The following is a 27,136-nucleotide window of genomic DNA, read 5'->3' as shown; positions in this document are numbered from 1 at the left end:
GATCAGTAGGGAAATAGGCAGACAAAGGGAACAGTAGACTGTAGCAAGTTTAGAACACATCTTCTCCAATCTCCACCTTGTGTCAGGTCTCCTTCAGTAGAAAATGCATCTATGTTTGGCTTCCTAAGTTTAAGCCCTTATTTTCCGTGTCCAACTCAATATATGCCCACTGCCTTCACCATCAATTAAGTAAATGCCATAAATGCCATGGCTCTAACTCATTTCCTGTGACAAGGATGAACTCAACCATGCTCTGTTTATTCCATTTATAATGGCTTTCCCTGCACACTGTGGTCCATGTCACTCCTCATGCGTCTGTTTATTGTACCCAATTAGACTCAGATCTTTGCGTTCAGAGGTACATTTACTCTCTATCTCCTCACAGCATGTTCATAACATAGGCTTGTGAATTACATGTCTTCTACATTTCACCAATATCTGTGCTAATCTTTTTAGTTTCTTGTCAAATGAACATGTCTCTGTGTTCACTCCGTGGTTACCAGTTTCTTAACAGTGAGATCACAGGCAAGTAGACAACCTTGCTTTGTTTTTGTTTCCTCATCTATAAAATGGAGATGGTGCTAATACCTAACTCACAGGGCTTCTTACTGGACTGATGAAGCTAGAGCATGCTAGGCCCTTAGAATAATGCCTGGCACATAGTAAACCCTCAATAAATGCTCACTAATCATATTCTAATCTCTCTATTATTATTTTTGTGACCAATTCCAAATTAAGGCAGGTGTACTTCTAATACATAATGAATAAATTCACACTAAGATGGAGCAAGGAGAAAAAGAGAGAAGGTACACATAAGTAAGAGGGAGTATAGCCTTAGCTGTATTAGAAATGTAAAATGGCAATCGGAGAAGGACAAACATTATATGTTCTCATTCATTTGGGGAATATGAAAAATAGTGACAGGGGATAAAGCGGAAAGGAGAGAAAATGATGAAAATATCAGTGAGGGTGACCGATCATGAGAGACTCCTAACTTTGGGAAACGAACAAGGGGTAGTGGAAGGGGAGGTGGGCGGGGGTTGGGGTGACTGGGTGACGAGCACTGAGGGGGGCACTTGACCAGATGAGCACTGGGTGATATGCTATATGATGGCAAATTGAACTCCAATTAAAAATAAATAAATAAATAAAGGACGTGGTTGTGATGTAAAAAAAAAATAAATATAAAATTAAAAATTAAAAAAAAAAGAAATGTAAAATGGCACGGTAGAAGGTCAGAATCCTAAGATTTTGTTAGGTCCTCTTGAGCAGTTTTTCTTTCATTTTTATTCCTGGTAGAAAATGTTCCTTCATATACCTTTTACATACCAAATGACAAAGATTACTCTTACCTTTCTTGGTCTAGAAAATTTGGAGAAGAGCTTATCATAATCTACTTTTTAATAACCTCTAGCCAAAGCAAAACAAAAACAAAACAAACAAGCAGAACCCCACTCTTGCTAAGAAATCACAAGTGATTTACTTCAATGATTTACAAACTTGTTCGTTTAAAGGCTATTTATTTTCCCCATAGTTGTTTGAATTCCTTTACCTCATCAAGATTGGCACTACATTTCCCATGTTAACAATGTAACATAATACAGAAACACCGTTAGTTCTTTAAAAAAAAAAAAAAAAAGAGGGAACATCCTTCTCTACTTGACTACACTTTCCTCTGCTTGCTTCTTCTTTATGAAGTATAAAATGTATTTCATTTAACAATACTTATTTAGTTTCTAAATAAAGCCAATTACAGAAGGCCTAGGTGAGGAAGTGACATTTAAGCAACACCTAAAGGAAGAAAAGGAAAGAGCCATTCAAAGTGCTGGAAGAAGAGCAATTTCATGCAGAAAGAACAGTAGTACAGATGTTGTGGTGGGAAAAAGAATGTACATAAGTCACTGGGTCTGTAACTGGATTCTGGTGAGCAGTGGGAGGGAATGGTATGAGAAGAGCTAGGAAGGTGAGATCACACAGGGTTTTCGGATTAGGGTGTTCTCAGTGCAAACCAGACACTGCTAAAAGATACATAAAGAAGGAGCTAGTGTATATAGGATCCATGTTTCAAAAGATAACTCTGGTTGCTGTATGGAGAATTAATGGAAAGGGGACATCAGGAAAATAAGACAGCCTAGCAGAATATTAAACTAATCTAAACAAGAGAGATTTCTAGCTTAGACTGAAGAGCTGGCAATGGAGATGTAGAGAACTAAGTATGAGAGATTCTTAAGAAGTAGAAATGATGAAATGCCCGGGTAGTTCAGCGGTTTGGCACCGCCTTCAGCCCAGGGCCTGATCCTGGAGACTCGGGATGGAGTCCCACATTGGGCTCCCTGCATGGAGCCTGCTTCTCTCTCTGCCCGTGTCTCTGCCTCTCTCTCCCTCTCTCTTTCTCTCTCTCATGAATAAATAAATAAAATCTTAAAAAAAAAAAAAGGCTTAAAGGAAAGATCTGCCCTCCTATGCCTACCTAGAAATAATTAATATAGAAATGGCCCTTAGGCCTGAGATCAATGACACTATCACAAGAGGAGTGTACAGAAATTAGGCAAGAAAACCGAGAACTAAATCTGAAATATCAGAATGTGAGATCTAGTGAAGAGGAAAAACACGCAAACATAACTATTTGGTTAATTCCTACTCATATTCTATCACTCAGGCCAGACATTGGCTCTTTAAGACAAAACTTCGTCTCTTTCCTTATTAAGCCAAGCTGTGCTAGAATGACTGCCCTCTTCTCTGCTCCTATGGTTTTTCCATGTTATTGCTATGCCAGATATTATTGGCTATTATTTGTCCACTCCACATGAGGCTGACCTTGAGGTGGAACATGTGTTCATCTCTAAATTCCAAAGATCAACCACACCACCTGATGGAAAGTGCAAAATACAGACGTTCTGACAGACTAAGCGAATGAATTGCACAATCTGACTCTACTAGAATGGGGATAGAAAAAATAGTGATGATAATATGGTGACAGAAGCCTTCAAGTGGCTGGGGAACGCATAGGACATCTTTGTTTTCATGGTGATAGTATTACTGGCCACTCCTCTTTCTCATTATGAAGTCAGATTCTACTCTTACCCTACACAAAGACTTTGGGACATTGGGCTCACGTGTGTTGTACTACAGGAACTATATATAGAGATAGTGGAATAAATGAAAATATTTCAAGAAGTTTGAAAGGCAGCTAATTTCATAAAAACTCAAGATGGCATAATACTGAGGGCCTTTTTAAAGTATATCTTAAAATATTATTATAGTAATTTGGTTTTGCTTCTTTATATGAAATTTAAAATAAAGGAAAAAAAAGGTATGTTGGGTCAATTTGCAATCTGAATATGAGTCCCTTCCGAGACAATTTTCTATACGTTTTTTTAAAATATTTTATTTATTCATGAGAGACAGAGAGAGAAGCATGCTCCCTGCCGGGAGCCCAATGCAGGACTCGATCCCAGGAACCCAAGATCATGACCTGAGCCAAAGGTACTGATCAACTCCCAAGCTATTCTTAATTAGAACCCCTTTTTTTGTGATTTCAGTGCTATGTCTTACGATTCTCATTGAGAGGAGTACAGCTAGTCCATGAATGCTATGGATGCATTAGATCATTGCTTCCATATATATATTTTTTTGCTTCCATATATTTTTATACACATTAATCATTCACAATTTGGCCTTTGAAAACAAAAACTAACATTAAAGAGTCTGTGACCTCTACATCACAACATTTAAGGACTAAAGTAGAATAAGCATTCATAAATACTTCATAGCAAAATAAATAAGTAAATGAAATGCATAAAAGATGATAGAGGCTAATTAAGTAATGTGCACTTATATCCACAAAAGGTCTCTGGACACATAGTGGTATGATATCCTCTACTTCTTTAACTATGAAACAGAATTGGTTGTAAGACAAATTAATGAAAGCTTTTAAACATAAGAGATAAATAATCAGCAAAATTTTGGATATTGATTATGAGAAGCATCTGATTTCAAAATTTAAAAAGTGTGGCTTTTAAATTATTTTTAAAAACCCAATGTGTCACAACTAAATTGAACTGAATTAATTTCTATGTCAAGGAGAAATGGTTAGCAAATGTTTTAGGACTCAGTATTTGAGTTATAGAATTATCTATGATTACATATAACTATAGATAATTACATATTAACTTACATAAACATTATGTTTTATTGACTTATTGATATCTCTGTTGGTAAAAATACTGACTGAGGTTGGTCCCTCCTTTGAGATATAAAATAAGTAAAATTATAGACCTAAGTATGAAAATCCCACACACCAATTTATTATGTTGCCACCAGTAAACATATTTTCATGTTTCAGCATTTATAGGATGCTTTGACAGTCATTTCTCAGTGATCTTATTTTATCCTTAGATCTATAACAGTAGAGGTTCTAAAGATGATAGAATTGTGCATTTGAATACATACCATATATACTCATTTTCTACTTGTCTATTCCTGATAAAAGTTAGATACAAAAGAGTCTAAATACCTAATAAATATTTCTGATTGCATAGGTGATGAAATGTATTTTTTTAGAAGGTGAAGATGGTGTTATGGTTGCCAAGAAGCCTCACGGACTCTTCTGAACATACACAAAAGCCAAATACAAAGACCATATTCTTCACAACTTTGTAAGTTCAAGAAACCAGAATAATGATCTTCTTAATACTAGATAGATCAATAATATGTATTAAAGCATCTTCCAACAATTCCCAAGTGCTTTACATTTGCATACTATGAATAATGCCCATATAATTTTTTTATTATATAATAAATGGTCCTCCAGAAATGATGAGTTGTGTGTGGGGTTTTTTTTAAGATTTTATTTATTTACTCATGAGAGACATGGAGAGAGAGACAGAGACACAGGCAGAGGGAGAAACGGCTCCTGGGACTCCATTGCAGGACCCCGGGATCATGACCTGAGTCAAAGGCAGACATTCAACCACGGAGCCACCTAGGTGCCCCTGTATTTTTTTTTTTAACCCATGAAAAGCAACACAGAAGCGAAAAGGTAGTTGTCTTCTGGGGTACAGACAAATACTATATTTTTTTTTTGGCCCTGCCTACTTTTTTTAAATCTAGAAGGGTTCTCTAAACACAAACTATTGGATAGGTTTGTTTATTTTAAAGATTTTATTTATGTGAGAGAGAGAGAAAGAGAGTATGCTAGAGCACAAGTGGGTGGAGTAGCAGGCAAAGGGAGAGGGAGAAGTAGACTCTCTGCTAAGCAGGGAGCCCAACATGGCTGGATCACAGGACCCTGGGATCATGACCTCAGCCAAAGGCAGATGCTTAATGCACTGAGCCACCAGGTGCCCCAGTTTGTTTGTTTTTTTAAAGTTAATTTTGTAGCCAGTTTTTTTTTAAGGTTTATTTATTTGAGAGAAAGAAAGAGTGTGTGTAAGTGCAAGCAGAGGGAGAGGGAGGGAAAGAATCTCAAGTAGACTTCCCTACCCTCTGAGTGTGAAGCCCCACATAGGGCCATCCCACGATCAAGACCCTGATATCATGACCTGAACTGAAAACAAGAGTAGGAACCTCAACGAACTGATGCACCTGGTACCCCTAAACACAGACTATTGTAATACACATGGTGTTCTGAGTTTATTTAGTGCTCATTTTAGAAAAACGTATCTCTATTTATAGCACTGTGTGCTTATTTATATAACATTCCTATAACTGGAAACTACCAAAAGGAAAGATAGCCACTATTAGAAATAGTGCTGTCTTGTGGGCCTAGGGAATTGACAAGATCATGCCAGTATTCAGCAACTGAACATGGTTCCAGCCACTTTGCAGGGACTGACTCAGTGAATCCTCTCAGCAACCATATGAATAGGTGTAATGCTACCTCTGTTTTACAAATACGGAAATTGAGGCTCAGAGATTTTAAATAACTTTCCATAACCATGCAATTTGTAGATGTTAACCTGAATGAAAACACAAGAAACTGTTCAAAGCACACACACACAAAAATGTGTGTTTATTAAAAAAACTATGAGAGATGCTGCCATCATCATAATCATTAGCCTAAATAACACAGTTCTATTTACATGGGAAATTGGGGTGTTATCAGAAGTTATATAAAGAAAATAAGGGTGATCCATTATCAAATGAGTTGGAAATGTGAAGTATACATATGTGTGTGTGTGTCTAAATATATACAGATCAGAACACACACACACACACCAGAATTTACACATTCAGATGAGCTCTCTTTTAAGTGGCCATCATGGGGAGCCACACATCATCCAATTAAATTTTAAAATTCCCTTTGGGAGTTGGCTTTAAAGAACTACATCTTAAGGGGTGCTGGGTGGCTCAGTCGGTCAAGCATCTGCCTTTGGCTCAGATCATGATCCCTCCCAGGGTGCTGGGATTGAGCCCTGAGTCAGGCTCCCTGCTCAGCAGGAGTCTGCTTCTCCCTCTCCCTCTGCCCCTCACCACCCCCCCCTCCACTCATGTTCTCCTTCTGTCTCTCTCAAATGAATAAACTTAAAAATCTTAAAAAAAAAACTACATCTTAAGTATGTGCACACTGGTCTCATCCTTTCAGAATTGAAGAATTCCTGGAAATAATCAAAACTATTTGGAGCAAATTGAAATTGAGACTATCAAGTAATGAAATTGATTTTCTTGTAAAACTTATAAATTGGTTCTGAGAACAATTACAAAAGTAGATTAGAACATATATGTTAGAATATGATAGTACTGTTTAAGTAGACACGTAGGCTGATAACATGCCTGCTTTGGGGAAGCAAATGCAACTTTTTACATTATGTAGGGGGTTATATATTTAAATGCCTTCAAACAAATTAAATATATGAAATCCTTGGGTATATAAGGCAATAGGTATTAAAGGAATGATGAAAATAAGAAAGTGAGTGTCACACCTTGCAGATAAAAATAAAAAACAAAAGCATTGGGACCCCTGGGTGGCTCAGCGGTTGAGTGTCTGCCTTTGGCTCAGAGCATGATCCTGGCGTCTTGGGATCAAGTCCCACATCAGGCTCTCTCCCTCTGCCTGTGTCTCTGTCTCTGTCTCTCTCTCTCTCCCTCTGCCTGTGTCTCTCATGAATAAATAAATAAAATCTTTTTAAAAAATTCACTCAAATAAAACAAAACAAAAGCTTCTATTATTGAGGTAAAGGATGCATAAAGGGAATTATTTTTAGTTTGAGTCTTTTTTTAAAATCTCTTGAGGTGTCCTTTGAGTTATATCTGCTAAACCCTAGGGCTTTCCAGACATTATAATATAGAAACGTGACTAGGTTTCACTGTAAGCAGACCTGGTTTTGAATCAGATAGACATGTACAGATAAGTTACCTGATCTCTCCAAGTCTCAATTTTCTCATTAAAGAGCTATTAAACTGAGAGGATTAAATGTGACAATGCAAAGCTTCACTTAGCCTAATGCCTGGGATAGCCTCAAATAAACGGTGATAATTTATTTGATAATTAGAATTTAAACACCATAATGTTTAAACAACTGGAAAACCCTGCTTTATTTTGATCTCTATCTTTGCATAGAATTTTTAGTATTCCTTTGACCAGCCCTTTAACCACTATTTACTAAATATATCCTAAGCACAGACCATTATGCCAGAGACTAGGGATACAAAGGTGAAATGAGTAAGTCGTATTGGCAAAGGTTTATGACTGGAGAAATGAAGCTCATACCAGATTATAATACCAGTGAGGGGAAATAGTGCATGAAAGATACACATGAAGAGCTGTAGAACCTTGGGGGGAAAGATGCGGATTCTGACAGGGACAGGAAGACTTTAGTGCTACAGGATGACAAAAGAAAAATTGGATGGTCTCAAGTAGAAATCTATGGAAAGAGAGGCTTTAAGTAATTAGAAAATTCATAAGGCAAAGAATGGAGACCCAAAAGTGCAGAGTATTTTCAGAGAAGTACAATTAGTTCTGTGGATTCATAGTTTCAAATGCTTAAAAAAAGTCACACTTAGAATGTAAACTCCAGGCAGATTTGTGAGGCCTGGAATTCTGAGTGAACAAAAATGGATTTTTACATAATAGGCAATGGTAAGCCACTGCAAGCTTTTGAACATGGGATTGGTATGGTAAGTGCCATATTTTAAGAAGCCTAATCTGGAAGCGTCTGAGAGTGTGTGTTGAAGAGTAAAAAAGTAAGCAAAAAGACAACTAGGAAAAATGTTGAAGTAACCCACAGGGGAATGGAAGTGCACTGCTGTCAATAGAAAGAAGGGCATGGGGTGATTGAAAGCAGGGAGGGTAAAGGACTTCTTTGAAAGCTGTGTTTCTTTATCAAGCCCAAGACTATAACTTAGATTTTATGATTTTGGGGGTGATTTGGGGCATGCTTTTGGAGACAACCAAGGTTAGTGGCTTTGGACCATCACCTGAAGGAGATGTAAATAGGAGCTTGTCTGGGAAAGTGGCGACAAAGATGAGAAGACAAGAATGAGTATGAGAGAAAGACTTGACAAAACTAAGTCTAGTTCAAATTACAAATTCATCTGTGTTCTGTCTTTGCCATCTTTCTTTAGCATTTATTACCTGGTAATGTCCACAGCCTCTGTATCAACTTACCTGATCCCTGATGTGTCTATTAAAGAAAAGTTTTCCTTATAACATTTCTCTTCCATGACATTAAGGATGAGTGGATCCAGTTCAACTAGCAAAGATAAAAAATTATTCTTTGCTTCTTACAGGGCTGGTGGTCATTCTCGGGACAAGAGAGTAAGTCATTTGGGGTTAGTGGCTAGCTATTAAGTTAACATTAACCTCCTTCAAGACAGACAGTTATGAATAATAGAAAAGGGATCCTTCGAGAAAAGTAAAGAGCCAGACTGACTCACTACGCACCCAGTAGTTTTCTGTAGCATGCAAAGGAGCAGGACGTTGTGCAACTAATGCAATGTTTTCACATGTTGAATTGGTTCCCGAGTGTTGGGTTAAACATCGTATAATGATATTTTATCCAAGTCACTGGAGTCGCCTAGAGTAAATATGTAAAACGACTGAGAGATTACTCTCCTACCATAAGATTGACTAAAAGGTGATTCTCCTATTGCACTTTATAAATCTATATGAACTTTCAGTGGAAATATTTAAACTTACACTGAACTAGAGTGATATAGTTTAATGAACACTATGTAGCCTTCACTCTGCCTCAATAATCATCAGTACTTTGACAATTGTTGCCAAGTTTTTTTTTTATTATCCCTAGTACTTTTTATTGGAATATTTTAAATAAAATATCAAACATGTTGTTTGTAAATAATTCAGTATGCATTTCTAACTTTTGAAAACTTTCTAACACAATGAATGCACTTCTGATACTTAATATCATCCATTACCCATTCTATATACACATTTCTCCAACTATAACAAAAATGTTCCTTTATAAGTTATTTGTTCCAATCAAAATTCAAACAAGATTCACACATCACTTTTGATTATTATGTCCATACCAGTCCTCCCTTCATTTATTCTTGATATTTATTTGTTGGAAAAACAAATTTCATTTCATATTTTTTAGCCAGGTTGCCACACTATTTTCTACTTCTAAAGAAAAACTTTAATTCATTCAACATCTATTCAATTACCGTATAATGAACAATGACTATGTACAGGACAGTATACTGGTGCTGAAAATGATTCAAACATGTCTGTAAATCAAGGTCCCTACTGCTAGGACTTTACAATCTGAAAGAAAAAGAAAAATAATAATGCACAAATATAATGACAACAAAATGTCAGTAGCAGTTATTAATTAAGTTGTATAAGATGCTATGTTTAAATCAGGCAGAGGCATGATTTAAAAGATAAAGGGACTCTTTTTAGGTAAGCTGACATGTGACAAGGATGGTTTAGAATGGCAAGCAATTCAAGAAGCATAAGAGAACTAAAAAGAGAAACTAAACCCTATGATTGAAAAACTTGAGGAAAAAGAAAAGAAGAACAAACTTTAGAGGTGAAGGAAGTAAGAGATACATTCAAGAGATAATAAAGGAAATGATTCAATTAAAGCAGGACATTTGTGAAAGAGACACAGGTAAGTAGAGGGCAAATTTGGGAGGATCTTGAATGGCAGGCAAATTGTTTGAATATGTCCTCTAGAGCAGGGAACCATCCACTCCATTCAGTTTTCCATATACCGGAGACTGTTGGACATGATATAAACATAGATATTATATTAGTAAGCAAAATGCATCACTTCATTTCATAAGCAAGCTTTAAAAAAACCGTTTGTGTATTCTAATAGCATTTTCAAATATTTATAGCAAGTTGGCAAGATAATTTAATATTTTATTTTGCCCAACAGCTAGATGCTCCACTTAAAAGAATACAAACAAATTGGAGCTGATTTAACCAACACATACTACTCAGCAACTGAGAAAACTTTGTGGAAGGATTAATTGTTTGTGGCATAGTATACAACAATAATAACAACAACTCAACAAATCTGCCATAGGAGAAATTAGAAGATAATTATTAAGGATAGATATCCTAACGCTGAATACCTCAGACTCTGCATTTTTCATCTTCTATGAAAATACAGTAAAGTTGTAATATGTCTCTTTGTTTTTGCTTATCACAAAAATATATGCTGACCCAAATGTTCTCTCTTTGCTAGCATAATGCCAATTGATTTTCATCATTAAGAGATCCTCAAATGATAGCTGAATTTTCAAAGGCTTCAAAGAAAGTATCTATCGAACTTAATGTAGCTTGATTGGTAAGTATTTTCTTCTTGCATGCTTATTCCAGGTATCCATACCCATAGATTTAAAAATATTTTTGAAAAAAAAATAAAAATAAAAAAATAAAAAAATAAAAATAAAAATATTTTTGAGTGCTCACATATACCAGAGTTTGCACTAGAATTTTGAGGAAATAAAATTCTGCATCAGGTGTGGTCCCACTCTTCTAGAGGCTTATATCCTAATACAGATGACTAAACATAGTAAAGGCAGGATTGAAATAGAGTTGTCAAATTGGATTAAATTACGGTTTGCGACAGCAGCACTATTGACATTTTGGATCAGCTCATTCTTAGTGGTAGGGACTGTCCTGTATATTGTGGGATGTTTAGCAGCATCCCTGCCTTCTGACATCTACCCAGGAGACACCAATAGCACCTTCCCACTAGGGACAACTAAAAGTATCTCCAGATATTGCCCATATCTAAAGACTGAGGGAAAAATCACCTGTAGTTTTAAACCACTGTATTAGATGGAAAGTGCTATGTGCATTTTGTGAATGAAGAGAATTTATGGTTGGGGAAATCAAAGAAAGTCCCTAGAGGGGAGAGTGAGTGATTGAAGTAGGCTGAGAAGAGAAGAGCATTTCAGGAGTGGAGAAGATGGTAAGAAAGTAGCCAACTGGAGATGGGAAGCCAAGTGGATAAGCATAAAGTATGTTCCCAAGTTACATGGAGCACTAAGGGTTCAGGAGGTGGTTAAGAGAGAAAAATTGAGCAAGTGAAAAGTAATCATATCATGAAGGTCCTTTACTGTATAAAATAAAGAGATTGTTTTTCATTTTGTAGGGATGCCATTGGAAAACATAAGTGAAATGAATAAAGCATTGTTTGGAAATGTTAAAATGGCAGTTCAAGGCAGAATGACTTGGGCAAATGAGAAAGCCCATTTTAGGTGTGGGACTCAGTTTGGTGTGTTTGGTGTGTTAAATACACAATTTGGCAGAAACTGGAGAATGTATTTGTGGGAGGTGTATTTCCCAAAATGGGATGAGAGAAGGAAACACAGAAGTTAAGAAGTAAATTTAATAGCTTGCTTCTATATTTGAGGTCATAAATTGTTGTTGAAATTGTTTTCTCATAATAGAGTTGACACTTCATAATAACAGAGATGATTGGCAGATATGCCCAGATTCTCTGAGATTCCATGAAGTGGAAAGTTGTAACTGATGTTGCAGAGTTATAAAGACAAAGATAATATTATTCTAAAAAACAACTCCTTAATGACATAGAAACTATGAATCCAGGCATTTAACTAATCTTGCTGATAAAAAGTATTCAATTAAAACCCCAAGTCCTGTCACAGAAATTTGTCTGCTAAAATTAATATTTATCCACATTAAGGTTCACACCATACAACCAGACTGTTGAAAGTCTCATTTCTCTCATGCCTTTAGAGGATTTTGATCTAAGTTTATCTTCTGTCCCCATTGCAAACATGAAATATGAGGACAGGAATTATGAAGACAGGACACAATTCAATTCCATGTGCTATGTGTCTGTAGTACTTGAACTTCAAAAAAATCCCATCAAAAGGGTCAAAATATGTATTAGTAAACTTACTCTTGATTAGTAACTATACTGTTCATTTGCTCTGAAAAGATTTACTATCCTTTGAGTATCAAAACCTCTCATATACAGACAATATAATATTACAAATAGGGAGAAAAGGAAACAACAAAGAGGCCCAGTAAATCCTCCCTCCCCCTCCCCCACCACAGCTACTTCCACCTTTACCCAACTCAACTCTGACTTAGATCCAAGAAAGGGGCATCTGAAATCACAGGGACTTTCCAGTCTTTGCCAACAGGCTAGTATTTTTTTCCTAGAAATTCTTAAACTTAGACATTTGAGATTATGACACCAGAAAATTAAAATGTACTTTTTTGAAAAATATGGATGCAGTGAAGTCATAAGAGAATAACTGAATAGGAAGAAATGAGGTTCTTGGGAAGTCAGTAGGAAAAAAAATTAATCTCAGGCACAAGAATTTTGAATAAGTAAACTCGAGTTTCATAAGCAGAGAATTAAATACTGGTGGAAATTCAAGAGAGGGCTTTTTTTCTTCCCGACAGTTAGACATAAAATAGGTAATAATTGAAAGAAACTTGAATAGTTGAGACAAGTTAAGAGACTGATGCAATAATCCAGATGTTGTTCATTTATCAAAAGCAATTTATAAGGATTCTCAGTATTAATGGCACTTTATTAGATACAAATTAATGCTTACTTGAACTAGGGCAGTGACTACAGAAATGGAAACGATCCTACTGAATATTAATAAAATGATTAAACCAGCTCAGTGCCCATTTTTTCTTGAGGCCTTTATTCCTACATTTACTAGACTTTACATATTTGAAATGCATTCACAGTTTTGGGATTCTTTCCTAAAATAAACTGCATTAAGAATCATGGGAAGAATTCGGCTAATAGTTGCCGATCAACTGCTTGTCATTCTGTACCAAGATGACATATTTTTCTGAGTGAAACAGCACTAAGTTGTAAAGATGAAGGGGAGGAAGGATGGTGGGGAGCAGTGTTACTCCCTCCAGGTTTTATCAAAGGCTGTATTTCTGTCAGTCACCAGAGAATTGAAATCCATCCCAGTCCTATAAGAATGCTTTTAGTGAGTTGTGAGCATGTTCATTAAAAGAAATGAATGAGCTAAATGGCCACCATTATTGATCATTTCTGCCCTGTAGCTTTAGACTGGAAATGGTTTTCAAGGGTCCTAAAAGTGATTTCCCATGTTTTTTTGTTTGGTTGGTTAGTTTTTGTTTTGTTTTGTTTTGTTTTTTCTTAATTTCATCTGCAGCACCATGGACTCAACTCATACTCGCCACATCTGATCTGTTCCATCAGGACACTGGGAGTAACTGTTAACGAATAAATGAAGTGCACTTAAAAGACTTTTTTAAAAAAAGACTTTTCTAATCCTTCTGTATAATTTAAAATTTAAACAAATTGTTAGAAACCTCAGTTGTAGCTCCATTTCTGACTTTGGCTTAAAATATAAATCTAAAAAAATAAATCTAAATGATCCAAGAAATCTAAAAATAAGGCTGAGAAGTAAAATCTCTCAGTCACACTCCTAGCTTATCAACATAACATTCACCACTTAGAATTGTTAAAGTAATATTAATTACAATTACATGCTTTTTCAGTATTTTATAAAATTGTTAGGTGATATAAATGAAATGAGTTTTCTTTTATGTAAGATAAAAGATCCTTTTTAGAAGGATAATGTATTAAAATATAATCAGTGGTCATATTTGTCTATTTTAAGTGCTTGATTAATATAAAAGTATCTCAATCTATATGTTAATATATACTTTTTTATGAAGAAATGTCCATGGACTCCCATTTTTATTTCCTTAGTCCTACAATCAACAAACATTTGTTGATACAGCTGTTTTGTGTTAAATGCAGTACAAGGCACCGTGTATGTGAGGGTATATAAGACAGAGCTCCTCATTTTCAAGGAATTGACAATTAAAGTGGTGCATGCAGAGGAAAGACAATTCATTAAACTGATACATGCAGAAAAATGTAAAAAGTGCTATCATGAAATGAGCATTTAGGAGAATACATAAGTCAGAGTAAGGGTTTTGTATCTTTTTTCCAGTATATTTAAAATCCTGATAAAGGGATGCCTGGGTGGCTCAGCAGTTAAGCATCTGCCTTTGGCTCAGGGCATGATCCTGAAGTTCCAGGAACAAGTCCCACATCAGGCTCCCTGCAGGGAGCCTGCTTCTCCCTCTGCCTATGTCTCTACCTCTCTATGTCTCTCATGAATAAATAAATAAAATCTTAAAAATACATACATAAAAGAAAATAAAATCCTGACAAAAATCTCAGAAATATCCTATGAAAAATGGCATGTGGCTTCTATAAATTGTTCAATATCCTCATGGTATCTAGAGGGCTTGAAGAAATCTACAGTAACTACCAGTTTCTTTTTACATAAATTCATTAAATATCTCCCCATTCTGACATTCCTATGAAATCTTTAAAACCTACCACATTTTATTTGAGGATTATCTTCTTGAGTCAAAATTCTTGTTTCTCCCCTTTCTTTCCCAATTTTCTCCTAAATAAGTCTAGAAGCAGTTCTTTTATTTCACTGATAAATATGATTTATCTGCTTTTGAAAGAAAAAAAAAAACCTGAAAAACCTGTGGTGCATTTTCTGCTTCAGTAAATGGGTCACACTTTGTCAAATCCTGAATATATTAAGCTTTTGTGAAGTTCTGTTTTTCTCAAATAGGAGGTTGCTACACTGGATATCAAAGGGTAATTTATTTTGTCCTAAGGAGGCTTTTACTCAGTTTGCTTTTTTTTACACCTCATAAAGATAACTCAGATAAATTAGAATGTTTAAAGAAGGAAAATATTGGTTTTCATTTTTATTTGTGAAATTGCATGCTACCCTTCATATATGGAGATTTTGTTTTGTTTTGTTTTGTTTTGTTTGGAGATGTTTATTTCAAATTGAGATCTGTAAGATATCTGCTTTGTTAATTTTCTAGTGGCAGTGATGAATTTGATGCAATCCATCCCAAAGGAAAATGGCCCTGTCAGAAAGTAACTTCTACCAACAGGGAGATCAGAATTTGCCATCCTCATAGGGACTGACCTGAAAGCATTGGTGCCAACAAATATAGCTATAAATAAATGGAGGTAGAAAGTATATGTAATCAAGAATATGACATTCACAAACACTTACCTGAACATATTTAATTGGACCTAACCATTTACTTTTTGTATCCAAACTACTTTTCAAAATTGTTTATGCTATGACTTTCTTAGGAGGAACTAATGCCATCATTCCGTCAAACTTTTCAACTAAAATGATAAAATGCAGTATGTACACATTCTAATGTGAGAAAAATTTTGTTCTAATAAAGCACCTAGCACCATGTCTGGAATACCACAAGTGCTCATTAAGTATGTTCTTCCTCTATTTCTCCATGAGATTTATCATGATAAATTATTTTGAGTGGGCTTATTTCTCATATTAGGACCATTCCAAGTGCCACATGACACAGTTTTTCAAACGATCATTTGGTATTAAAATAATAGTCCAGTTACTAGGTATATTAAACTTTATTTCAACTCACAAATTTCTGTTGGCCACACTCACATTAGTTGGTGCAAGTCTTTTCACAAACATAGTTGTTCCCATTTTCTTTCAGAACATTTTCATCATGCTGAAAGCAACATCAGCAGCCCTGTGAAAGGAATAAATGGGCATGTAAGTGGACACTGATACTGACATCTGGGAAGCAACTTTTACCTTCCCCATTTCATCTGTTTCCATGTCTTTTTCAAATCCTATATTTACATCTCCAGAGACTTTCACAGTCTTCCAACCAGTTATCAGTTGGGTGCTCTTATTGATTGATTTATGGCTTTCATCTCTCCTCCAATTTCAACCAAATGCCCATTTTTGAGGAGAAAAACCTTTGAAATTAATTCAAAATCCAAACACATGCTGACAATTTGTGCTTTCCCTACAACTACCATCCTAGATTCTCATCTCTGCTGGTTCACATGTAAGTGGTTGACATTGCTTACCTCCCTCCTCCAATCCCCTTTCACCAGATCACCCTACTGACTGAAAGCTTTAGAAGCATTTCTGCCATATTGTTGCTCCCAGCTTAAAAACTTAATTGATCTCCCATTTCTTTCAAATCAAATTTTCCTAGTTTGCACTTAAGGTCCACTACTAACTCATCTTTAAATGCCACTGATATATTTATTTATATCAACTCAACAGTTTTAACTCAACAGATAGCCCTGTATACAAAGTCATGACCACATATATTGATAGTTAAATTTAGCTCAGCCACTGTTTTGGAAGTATTTTCTGACCCTTTCCCCTTGTTTTTGATGTGGGTTAGGTATACCTCCCCTCTTAGAGTACCTCCAACAAATCCATGAGAAAATGGAACACTGTATTGTCATTTTTTGCTTATTTGTCTCTATCCTCCACTAGGATGTAAATTTCTAATGGGCAGAAACATGTCCTATCCATCTTTATAGCTCTAATATCTACCTTGTAACTGGCACATTGGAAATACTGAAAAATGATTACTGAAAGAATGACATTACCTACGTTAGGGCTGTATTTCTGATTCCAAAAACTTACTTATGTGTCTCTTCTAGGTAAAAAGCTGCTTTTCTCTTTCTTTTTTCTTTTACCTCATAAACTCAAATGTAACCTCTTTGGAAATAGTCAGATGTTCATCAAGAAAGGGAAAGATATGACTTGAGTTTCCAACTTAAAATAATTTGTTTCTAAAGCAATAGTGCCTCTCACTAAGGAGTCTTAAAAGCCACAGAACCAAGAGACAGATAGTATATGCTGACATAAGCCTCCAATAGTCAGCCCAGCCCTAGATATGATGCACTGAACTCCAAGATGTCATTCTTTGGTACAGTTTATATTCCCCATACATAGATCCCAGCTCTTCCCTTTTAGTGATATGATGAAATATGTCCCTTGCTCATCACTGTTGTTGTTTCCTGGCCACTCTCTTCTCTTTCCCAATGTCCAAGGACCCCTAAAACAGATAATCTGCTCCACTGATACCTATTCTGCAATTCTTCATTGCAGGCATCAGCTCCGAATTTACTCTGCTCTATAAGTATACACTGTATTGTTGCCATAATATGACCCATTATTGTATGTGAGAATTTCCCAAGAAAGCTTTTCTCAATCATGTACCTCTGGTTCGGTTCTAGGTACTTTCCTCGAAAGACCATCTTTTCTACTGCCGAAGACATTGGAAATCTTCAATAGTTGGAGCTGGGGCCTTCACCAGAAAGCTGTCTTTTACCTATGTCTTTGCTCTACCTTTCATTCCTGAAATCAATTCTGGTACAAGTATGATCTTCAGCTATCAGGCCGTATCATACAGCTGTAAAATTAGAAAATAAACAGGTGTTTAAAATATGTGCATATCTACGTTTCTTTCTACTAGTCTCATTTCTTTCCAGCTCAGTATAGTGTTTAACAACTAATTCAAAAGGCAGGAGTAAGAGTGTAAAAAATGACATTTTCAGTCATTTTCACTCATTTCATAGACCTGTCATATGAAGGCACACACAAGTTCTGTCTTTCCACAACATCAGCTTTATTCAGTCATAAAGCAAGGTTAACATAATTACAAAGCAGGTTCATGATTCCAAACTCAATGACATTTCACCACATGATTAACTTGGCTTCTTACTTGGCACACAGAGCATAACACAAGACAAATCACACAACAAACAAGATACACAGAGGGTAGGAAGTTAATGAACCAAACACTGCTCTGTGGGCACACAGTTGAGATAAGTAAGGCCTCTGTCTGGTCTGAGTCAGCTCTCAGCACTTACTGTTTATGATGTTCAAGCAGTGAAGGATCTCGGTTCTGTTCAGAGATCAGTCAGGCAGAGCCTTTGGTGGCAGCTGCCTTTTTTAAGGGTCATACATAGAGATGTCATGTCTGAAGAGTCTGACAGTTTGCTACAAAAATCTTCCCCTTTTAAAGAGATTTAATCAGTCTTGGGCCCCTGCAGACCTCCTCTGCTTCTGCTTGTTATCAGTTTTGGGGTGTTGTCAGCTGGTGCTGGTCTCAGTGATATTTTGTAGCTACAGTGCCCTACACTGCTTGCATCACTGCCTGACACAGGCCCCTGCTTGACATGACTGACTCCATCTTGCTCCCTACAAGACCGTTTTATCAATACATAATTTTGCTATCCCTTTGAATTGATAGGAGTTAATTTTCAAATTCCCTTCTGAGTATTTTTAAATGTGTACTGATCCACAAACATGTAAATGGTTGAAAGAACTATTTGAGAGAAACCATTAACTCACGTGTAGGAATATGAGACCACTGTAAGATTATATTTGACAAAGTAAGATCTGTAAAAATGTATTTCTACTGACAGTAAGTAAAAATAATATGGAATCTTATAAGGAAATGTGAAGTTTATCTAATAAATTTAGATCTAATACATCTAACAGCTAATACTTTTCAGAGAAGTAAGGTTTTATTATTCCCTTTATGTTTATTTTCAAACACATTCATCCTTATTCACAGATTATATGTGCTATACTTTAAAATTCAGCTTTATAACACCCTAGTTTTTCCGTATTATTATTGATCAGTCCATCTCAGAACATACAAACCTCTTTAAAACAAACATAGACCTAATGCCCCAGAACTCATTTGCCCAAAAGTAAACTTTGTAAATTCCCTGCAGTCACCTTCAGAGTTGATTTCTTTTCTAAAAAGTTGTGTTTTGCTCACAAAAAAGCCATTTCTTCTCAAGGCATGTCTATACTGAATGAATGCTGAATCATGTATCCTTCTTGATTAGTAGGAATGGAATCTTGTTTTTCTTCTCTTTGCCACAAAATAACAAAGAATGCCAATATTTAGCCATGCAGGTGATGTAAGAAGATATGGCAAAGTAAGGCCTGCAAAACTGCCTAAAAACATTGTATTATTTAAATAAAGTTTGGAGCATGGTTCCTTTACTGTTTGAAACAGTGAGGGCTGCCCAATAATGCTAGTAAGTATATTTCTTGCTTCATTCCATGGTGGAAAATGTGAGCCTTTGCTGACTTTGAAGACTCAGGTGAGAAAAGTTCATATTAGAACAAATAAGTGAAAAATCACACATGCCCTACAGGACAACAAACAACTAATTTCTTTGCAATTCTGGCTACAAGGAGGACAATATGGACAATGTTGCCTCTAAAATTTCAGACATTAAAACACTGGGTGGATTAGAACAGCTTCAGAATTAGTAGCTGAGGTATTTTCCCCATCTTCATTGTTTTTATAGATCAGGCTTGACTATAAAAGCCTGATTAGCTTGTGCTAATTAGACAGAATAAAAGAAAAATCTATAGGAAAACTGGAAATCTAATGAACCTTTTACATGTTTTAGTCCTTAGGATCACACACACAAAAAAATTATATTACATTTGCCTGTTCTCGAAAGATTTTTAAAAGAAACTGGAATAATATAAAATCCCAGGTGATCGAGACTAAGAGCCAATTAAGAACTGCATACAATACACACAATATGCATACAAGGTATGCCAAGAGAATTCAGAGGTGAGAGCAATCCCTGAGGAATGAAGTCCAAGAAGCCTCATGGAGTCTTAGACACGTAGAGAAGGAAAAGGAGCATTTCAGCCATGCAGCTTGTCCAGTGGAATGGAGATGGAGCCATATTGTTTGGGAGCAAACAATTTGGTTGGAACAAAGGATTAATTTATGGAAGTAAGAAAAACAGAACTGAAGAGATGTGTAGGGATCAACTTGCCGGGTTCCTTGGAGCAATGGCGTTTGAACAGCAGGGAGGTATTTACTCAACAAATAAGTGCCTGCCATGTGAGAGGCTGTTGCAGTGGGCCCTAAACAGATATCTCTGGAAAAAGATGTTTGAGTTTGAGGAGAGGGAAAGGGGGATACATTTGACTGAACAATACAGAAAAGACTGCCACAAAGATAGATCAGCTTAAATTGTATTAAATTAGCCCAAGCAAAAATGGATACACACGTGACAATAGAACACAAACTGTAGGAGATGCATGTGAGAGATGTTATGAAGGAAGAAGAAACTGGACTGAATGGTAGAAAGTGTGGGAAGAGGAATAGAAAGTTCAGCAGATAAATTGGTTGGGTATTAAAGGAGATTATGCTTCGGGATTTAAAGAATGTGCAACGCAGTTCTGATGTTAACAATCCAAATTCAGTCAAACTTCACAGGTTAAGGGCACAGTCCCCTACAAGACCACTTTCCCTCTAGCCTTGAGCTCTTGGGTTCCTAGGCCACCCATATGTGGGACCAAGGGGTTACAAATTTGAAGGTGCCCACTATCTCTCCAGGCTTGATAATTCACTAGAATGAATCACAGATTTCAAGAAAACACTAAAGTTAAGCATAAAAATCAGAACAAGCTAAATGAAGAAACATACAGGAAAATGTGGGAACTTCCCAATCGTGAAACTTTCTGTGTCCTCAAGACGTATCACCCTCTCAGGATATTGATGAATGTCAGCCGCTCGGAAAATCATTGTACATGATTTTTTTGTTGGAGTTTAATCACATAGGTATGACTGACTAAACCACTGTCTATAAAATTGAACTTAATCTCTAACCCCATCTCCTCCCCAGAGATCAGGCTGATATTACAGGACTCAAAGCCCCAAACTTCTCTACATGATTGGTCTTTCCTGCATAGCCAGCCCCCTTCCTGGCTCATCTGGTTAACATAAACTATATAAAGGCACTCCAGGAGTTATCTTATTAGCAGAAATTCAGTTGTGGCTCAAAAAGCCTCCAAAAATAACAAAGACAGTCTTAACATTTTGGAAATTCAAGGATTTCGAGGATTCCTCTGAAGAACCAGGACAAAGGCCACGTTCTTTACTCCAGAATACAATAAATTTGGAGTAACTGGGCTCTCATAGGTAGACTCTCCAGTAGGCAGTTGAAGTTCCAAAACAAACTAGAGAGAAGAGAAAATAGGATTAGGGATGTGACTTTGGCCACAAAGAGAAAGGTCACATGGTATTATTCAGTGTTCACAGCTACTTACCAAGGTCTACAGTCCTTGTCAAGAGGATATACATCAGAAAAGCAACCCAAACATACACAGCATATTTTCCTAAAGAAGTCAACCCTGAGCCTGATACTAACATTAGCCTGAATACAAACAGTTCTCGCATCTTCCTTCTTTAACCAGATGTCTAAAATATGTATCTTCTATATGCATTCAGAACAAATCCCTAAAGAAAATGTGATCTAAAAAATATATAATTCCAAAACTGATATAGCAGGGACTTAAAATATTTCATTCTTGTTAGACAAATGCAAAGGTGATAAGGTCAGCATTACTAACGCTCCCTTTATTTTGTGCGTTGCATACCAGCATAAACTTAGCTATAATTATTCTATTTTGACATGTTCTCTGTTCAATTCATTGCCACAGATTACTACAGTTATCAGCTAAGAAGAAGTAGATCAACCATCCAACTCCCTATACCTGCAATTTTGCCTATATGTATTTGCCTTTGAGGATGATTGCATCTAAATGAAAAACATTATCTTTTCTCTCTTATTCAGTGACGGTGACAGATGTGAAAACTATGTAAAAGATTTTTTCTATTTCAGCTATTTATTATTCAACTTTTGAACAATCAGAAATGGGTTCCAGAAAGAATATGCCTTACTTAAAAGTAAAATATCTATTAGCAGAAAATGATATATCATAAAATTCATTATATTTGAATATTGCTTCTATACACATCTATAATAGATTATGGACCTTGCAAATAATATAAATGAATATTTATTATTTCAAATTAAAAAATACAGTATATCTTTTATATAATCAGACCTTATATACATGCAAAATATTCATAGCTTTGTGCTTAGGAGGTATCAGAAAATGGCTTAAGACATAAGCAATTTCTGTAACATATTAAAACATACTGGCTACTAAGGACTTAAAAATATATTTTTTAATTTATTTATTTATTCATGAGAGACACACAGAGAGACAGAGCCATAGGCAGACTTAAGCAGAGGGAGAAGCAGGCTCCCTGCAAGGAGCCTGACAAGGAACTCAATCCCAGACCCCAGGATCATGCCCAGAGCCAAAGGCAGATGCTCAACCACTAAGCCATTCAGGTGTCCCTAAAAAAATATTTTTGAGTGCTTAGTTTGAATCACAAGGATTAGAACTTCCATAGGCATCATATCTAATATCTCAGTTTTATTCCTCTGAGAAGTAAATGCCAAGAATTAGATGTGCAAGTGATTTACTGGGAGAAATGTCTGCAGAGATAAAGAGAAGGAGTAAATCAGGAAAAGCCTTCAGATTCTGGTACACGTCTGACATCTGTGAAAGGAGAGAAGGAAGGGATAAAGGTTGGGTAGAGGAGCAGTACCTTGCCAAAGGAAAAACTGCTCATAAGCAGAACAGGCCATAATTGGCCAAAACAGGCCATAATTCTGGCCTGACAAAACAGGCCAGAATTACCTGCCTCTATACAGTATGTCTGTTGTACTCAGTTATGGGCTGGGAGCAGCCCAGGAGAGCATGTGCTCTATAGGAACACTGCACTGGGTCCTAGGAATAAAGCAACTAGAGGTAATTTGCCAACTACTCTTCTTGCAGCAGGTTTCCTAGAAGGGATATGTGAGTGTTACACTTCAATGGCCATACAGTCTATCCTTGTATGTCTCATAAAGTCTCTCCTCCACAGATTTCCAGAAAGTATCCATTCATTCCTGTGGATCTCTCTTTCTGAGAGACTCTAGCACTGTCTCTGCAGTTAGTCTTTGAGCAATAATTGTAGGTCCTACTGATTTACCTGGTGGTATAACCCAAAAATTCATTCTTGATGATTCTAAACCCTACTCAATCATACCTTTCTTAAACTAGGATTGCTCCATATGCCCACTCACTATTTTTTTAAGATTTATTTATTTGTTAGAGGGAGAGAGAGAGAGAACACAAGTAGGGGAAGGGACAGAGGGAGGAGAGAGAGACAGAAAAGCTGCCTCTGGATAGTGTGGTATGTGATCCAGTCAGTGGATCCTGTGGCCACTGGTCCATTCCTATGCCACATTTATTATGAAGTGGTTTCTCTGTTGGATAGTGTTATGAGGAATTCAATGCCTATAGATCAGACTTTTAGTAAACCTCCAGATAGTGATGCTGACTAAATCTCTGTGGAAAGGAAAGTCAAATCCATAAGTGTACCCATATTCATAAGAGATAGTTATTCCTGTGAGAGTGAATTCCTGGATCAGAATGCAGCATCCCCAGTGTAACTGAATTGTTAAGAAGCATTAGATTGGTATTTTTTGCGGGAAGATTTGAGATGTGGCAGTAGCTGGTTCAGTCTTGGCAAATGGGAATCCATGCTACAGGGCAAATTTGTAGCCCCATCTCTGCTATTGTGACTACTCTGTTCATATGTCCATTATGCCAATTCTGGGATAGTTGATGACAAAAGCTGGGGAAAGTCATTAGCCAAATAATTTTGTGTACGTAGGTATGTAGTACCTCTGCATTGGAAAACGATTTGTTGTTGGCATTGACTCAGGATACAAAAATCTCCAGACTCTTTGTCTCCTCCCATGTGACTCTCCACATATTTCTACTCCAAACTGCCTTATCTTCACTATTCTAATCCTTTTATTTTCCAGTCCTAGGTCATTGCCCCTGCCCAAGAATCTATATATGTTTTCACCTGAGGTCACTCTTCTTTCCCCATAAAGTAGATAAACATGTGCATTTCCCACGAGGAAAGATTATCCTCTCCACTGAATTTCTAAGCCACCCCAAATGTACTATAATGTAGCCAACTTCAATTTTCAGATTACACCCATGTACAAACTGATCTATCCATAAGTCAAACTCAGGATCTTTTGCCTTTTTTGGGTGGTCATATGGAATCCCAACTCCCCACCCTCCACAAATCAGGCCTCTGATGCAAGCTGGGGGAGGGGCATTGTGCACCTTTGATGGGTGACATAGTGGTTTGGGGTACCTGCTTATACATTATACTAATGTCTTCTAGTCCTTCTCAGGCTCAACCAGGATGTACTATTACCATTTTATGATGGAATGCTGATGGACCTGCTCAACTTTATGACTTAGTAGGTCCAAGAGAGCCCAGTTATAATGAATAGTTCTGAATGTATGGTCACTTGTTACACTATGGACAAGAGTTCTGTCTCCACCAGGGCTCAATAACATAGCAGGGGTGGTTTCTGAGGAGGCATATGCTCCTTCGCTGCAGGTGGTATTGCCTTGTTTCAATCCCAGAGTGGTAATTTTCCCACTAGGGTTTATAAATCCCACACTGCATCATTATCCACCACTGACATATCCTATACCATAGGATCTGCCACAAAGTCTGAAGAAATCTTCACAGTCTACACTTGCTGCATTATTGTATCATTCCTCATTTTTACTTTCTGCTATGTGTACATGTTAAGCAGTACCCTTATTGATTATCCATCTATTCTGCTCCTTGAGATGCCACTAACCATCCCCACAGCTCCTTGCAAGTCAAGGTCCCATGGCTGTCAGTCAGCCTTTCCAGTCATTATAGAAACTGTGATGCCCTAGCTTCAGGCAATTAAGCACTTCCAAATGGGATCTATTCCTTCAAGTCCCATTATACCCTCTGCTCTTACTGAACCTCATTCTGTGGGTATTTCTCCTACCATCATCTTTGGCCTTCAGATGAGAGCCGCCACTGAAGTTCTCAGTGATGCTGATGCTCTCAACATGGGCATATACTTTTTTTTTTTTTTCAGTTCACAATAAAAGAGAGGAACACAAAGATTTCCCATATAGTTCCTGCTCCTACATGGGCATATCCTCTGCCATTATCAACATCATTCATCACACTGGTACATTTGTTACCAAGGATGAACCTATATTGACACATCATAATCACCCACCATGGGTGCATTCTTAATGACCTTAATGAATCATGTGTCCTCTAGGCTCTTTCATGCAACAAAAACTCTCGTTGGTCTTCTGGTCTTACATAATATATTCATTTCAGCATGTTCATGTCTCTGAGCTTTTATGGTTTTTTTACTTCTTTCTCCACTGTCTACCAGGGAAACTCAATCAGATCCACAGATCCACTCTGGCATAGGATCTCACTTTTTCCAGGCTTCCAAGAGCGACTCTAACACTGAGTTACCAAATCCCCTAGGGTCCTTGCTAGTGTTAAAGCCTATGTTCCAAGAAAGACACCCAAGTCGGTGGATTCTTGCATATTTAGACTTACATCCTAGCCTACTTGACCAAGATTCCTCAAAATCCAGCCCACTCCTTAGATCCAGCTGAAACATGCTGACTCATCTTTACAGCTCCTTTGGATATAAAATATTTCATCCATTATTAGGCTTAGCTCATCTCCACTCAGATTATGCTGAGATTTAACACAAATTATGGGCCTAGAAGCCAGGAGAGAAAGTGGGCTACTCCTTAAAGAGCATCTTTGTCTTGTAGAGGAGAGACATTTATAGTGTCTTTACTGATCCCGATATGCCATCCCTTAACAGAAAGGGATAGTTTCAGGGCACCTGGCTGGCTCAGTTAGTTAAGCGCACTAATCCTGATCTCAGGGTCACGAGTTCAAGCCCCACAGTGGGTGTAGAGAATATTAAAAAAAAAAAAAAAAAAAAAAAAAAAAAAAAAAAAGACAAAAGAAAGGGGTAGTTTCTCTTGAGAAGATCTAAGTGAAAAAAAAAAAAAGAAAAGAAAAGATCTAAGTGTCACTGATCCATGGCTTTCACATTTATTTTAATCTTTAAGAAGTAAATGTTATTATTTCTACTTTGCAATGAAGTTTAGCTCAAAGTTATTGACTGACTTCACAGAACCACACATCTTATAAATAGCAGGGCTGGAATGATAATTCATTTTTTTTTTTTATAATTTTTTTTTTAATTTTTATTTATTTATGATAGTCACACAGAGAGAGAGAGAGGCATAGACACAGGCAGAGGGAGAAGCAGGCTCCATGCACCGGGAGCCCAACGTGGGATTCGATCCCGGGTCTCCAGGATCGCGCCCTGGGCCAAAGGCAGGCGCCAAACCGCTGCGCCACCCAGGGTTCCCTGGAATGATAATTCAAAAACATCTGGTTCCATGGATGCATGGGTGGCTCAACAGTTGAGCATCTGCCTTTGGCTCAGGGCATGATCCCGGGTCCAGGGATCAAGTCCCTCATGGGGCTCCCTGTGGGGAGCCTGCTTATCTTTCTGCCTGTGTCTCTACCTCCCTCTCTCTGTGTATGAATAAATAAATAAAATCTTTAAAAAACAAAAAAGCAAAAAAACAAAAAAATAAAAACATCTGGTTCCAGAGACATGATGCCTCTCCAATAACAGAACACTCCGGTTCGTTACAGGAACTTTGGAAAGAATACATACTGTTATAAATATATACCATATATGAACTCTCAATTAAAACAATCAGTAATATTACTAAAGAAATAGGCCTTCTTAGTCTATATGTGAGAAATTTAAAAAAAATAATTACTGAAGTAGGTGAGAAACAATGAAGCAAATTTCTCAAAGTATAACTTTTTTTAAAAGATTTATTTATTTATTCATGACAGACAGAGAGAGAGAGAAAGAGAAGTGGGGGGCAGAGACACAGGCAGAGGGAGAAGCAGGCTCCATGCAGGGAGCCCGACTCGGGACTCGATCCTGGGTCTTCAGGATTAGGCCCTGAGCTGACAGCGGCGCTAAACCGCTGAGCCACCCAGGCTGCCCAAAGTAGAACTCTTTTTTTTTTT

At 36.9% G+C, this 27,136-nt stretch overlaps 1 protein-coding gene across 6 annotated transcripts in view; it reads left to right on the top strand.

Annotated features, from left to right (window-relative positions):
• KHDRBS2 (KH RNA binding domain containing, signal transduction associated 2) overlaps positions 1-17,742 on the top strand; it is a 569,820-nt gene extending 552,078 nt beyond the window's left edge. Inside the window, exons 13-17 of one of the 6 annotated variants that reach the window (XR_005367883.1) lie at positions 4,564-4,658; positions 9,866-10,076; positions 10,659-10,760; positions 15,980-16,038; positions 17,532-17,742. The gene's annotated coding sequence lies outside the window, so the exon portion shown is untranslated. Of the gene's footprint in view, positions 1-4,541; positions 4,659-9,865; positions 10,077-10,658; positions 10,761-15,979; positions 16,039-17,531 lie in introns of all 6 variants that reach the window. The other 5 variants (XR_005367882.1, XR_005367885.1, XR_005367884.1 and 2 more) reach the window with 5 other exon arrangements.
• The last annotated feature ends 9,394 nt before the right edge of the window (positions 17,743-27,136 follow it).

This window comes from Canis lupus, chromosome 12 (genome assembly GCF_011100685.1).
Source record: "Canis lupus familiaris isolate Mischka breed German Shepherd chromosome 12, alternate assembly UU_Cfam_GSD_1.0, whole genome shotgun sequence".
NCBI lineage: Eukaryota > Metazoa > Chordata > Mammalia > Carnivora > Canidae > Canis > Canis lupus.
This window is presented reverse-complemented; position numbering and strand designations above follow the sequence as displayed.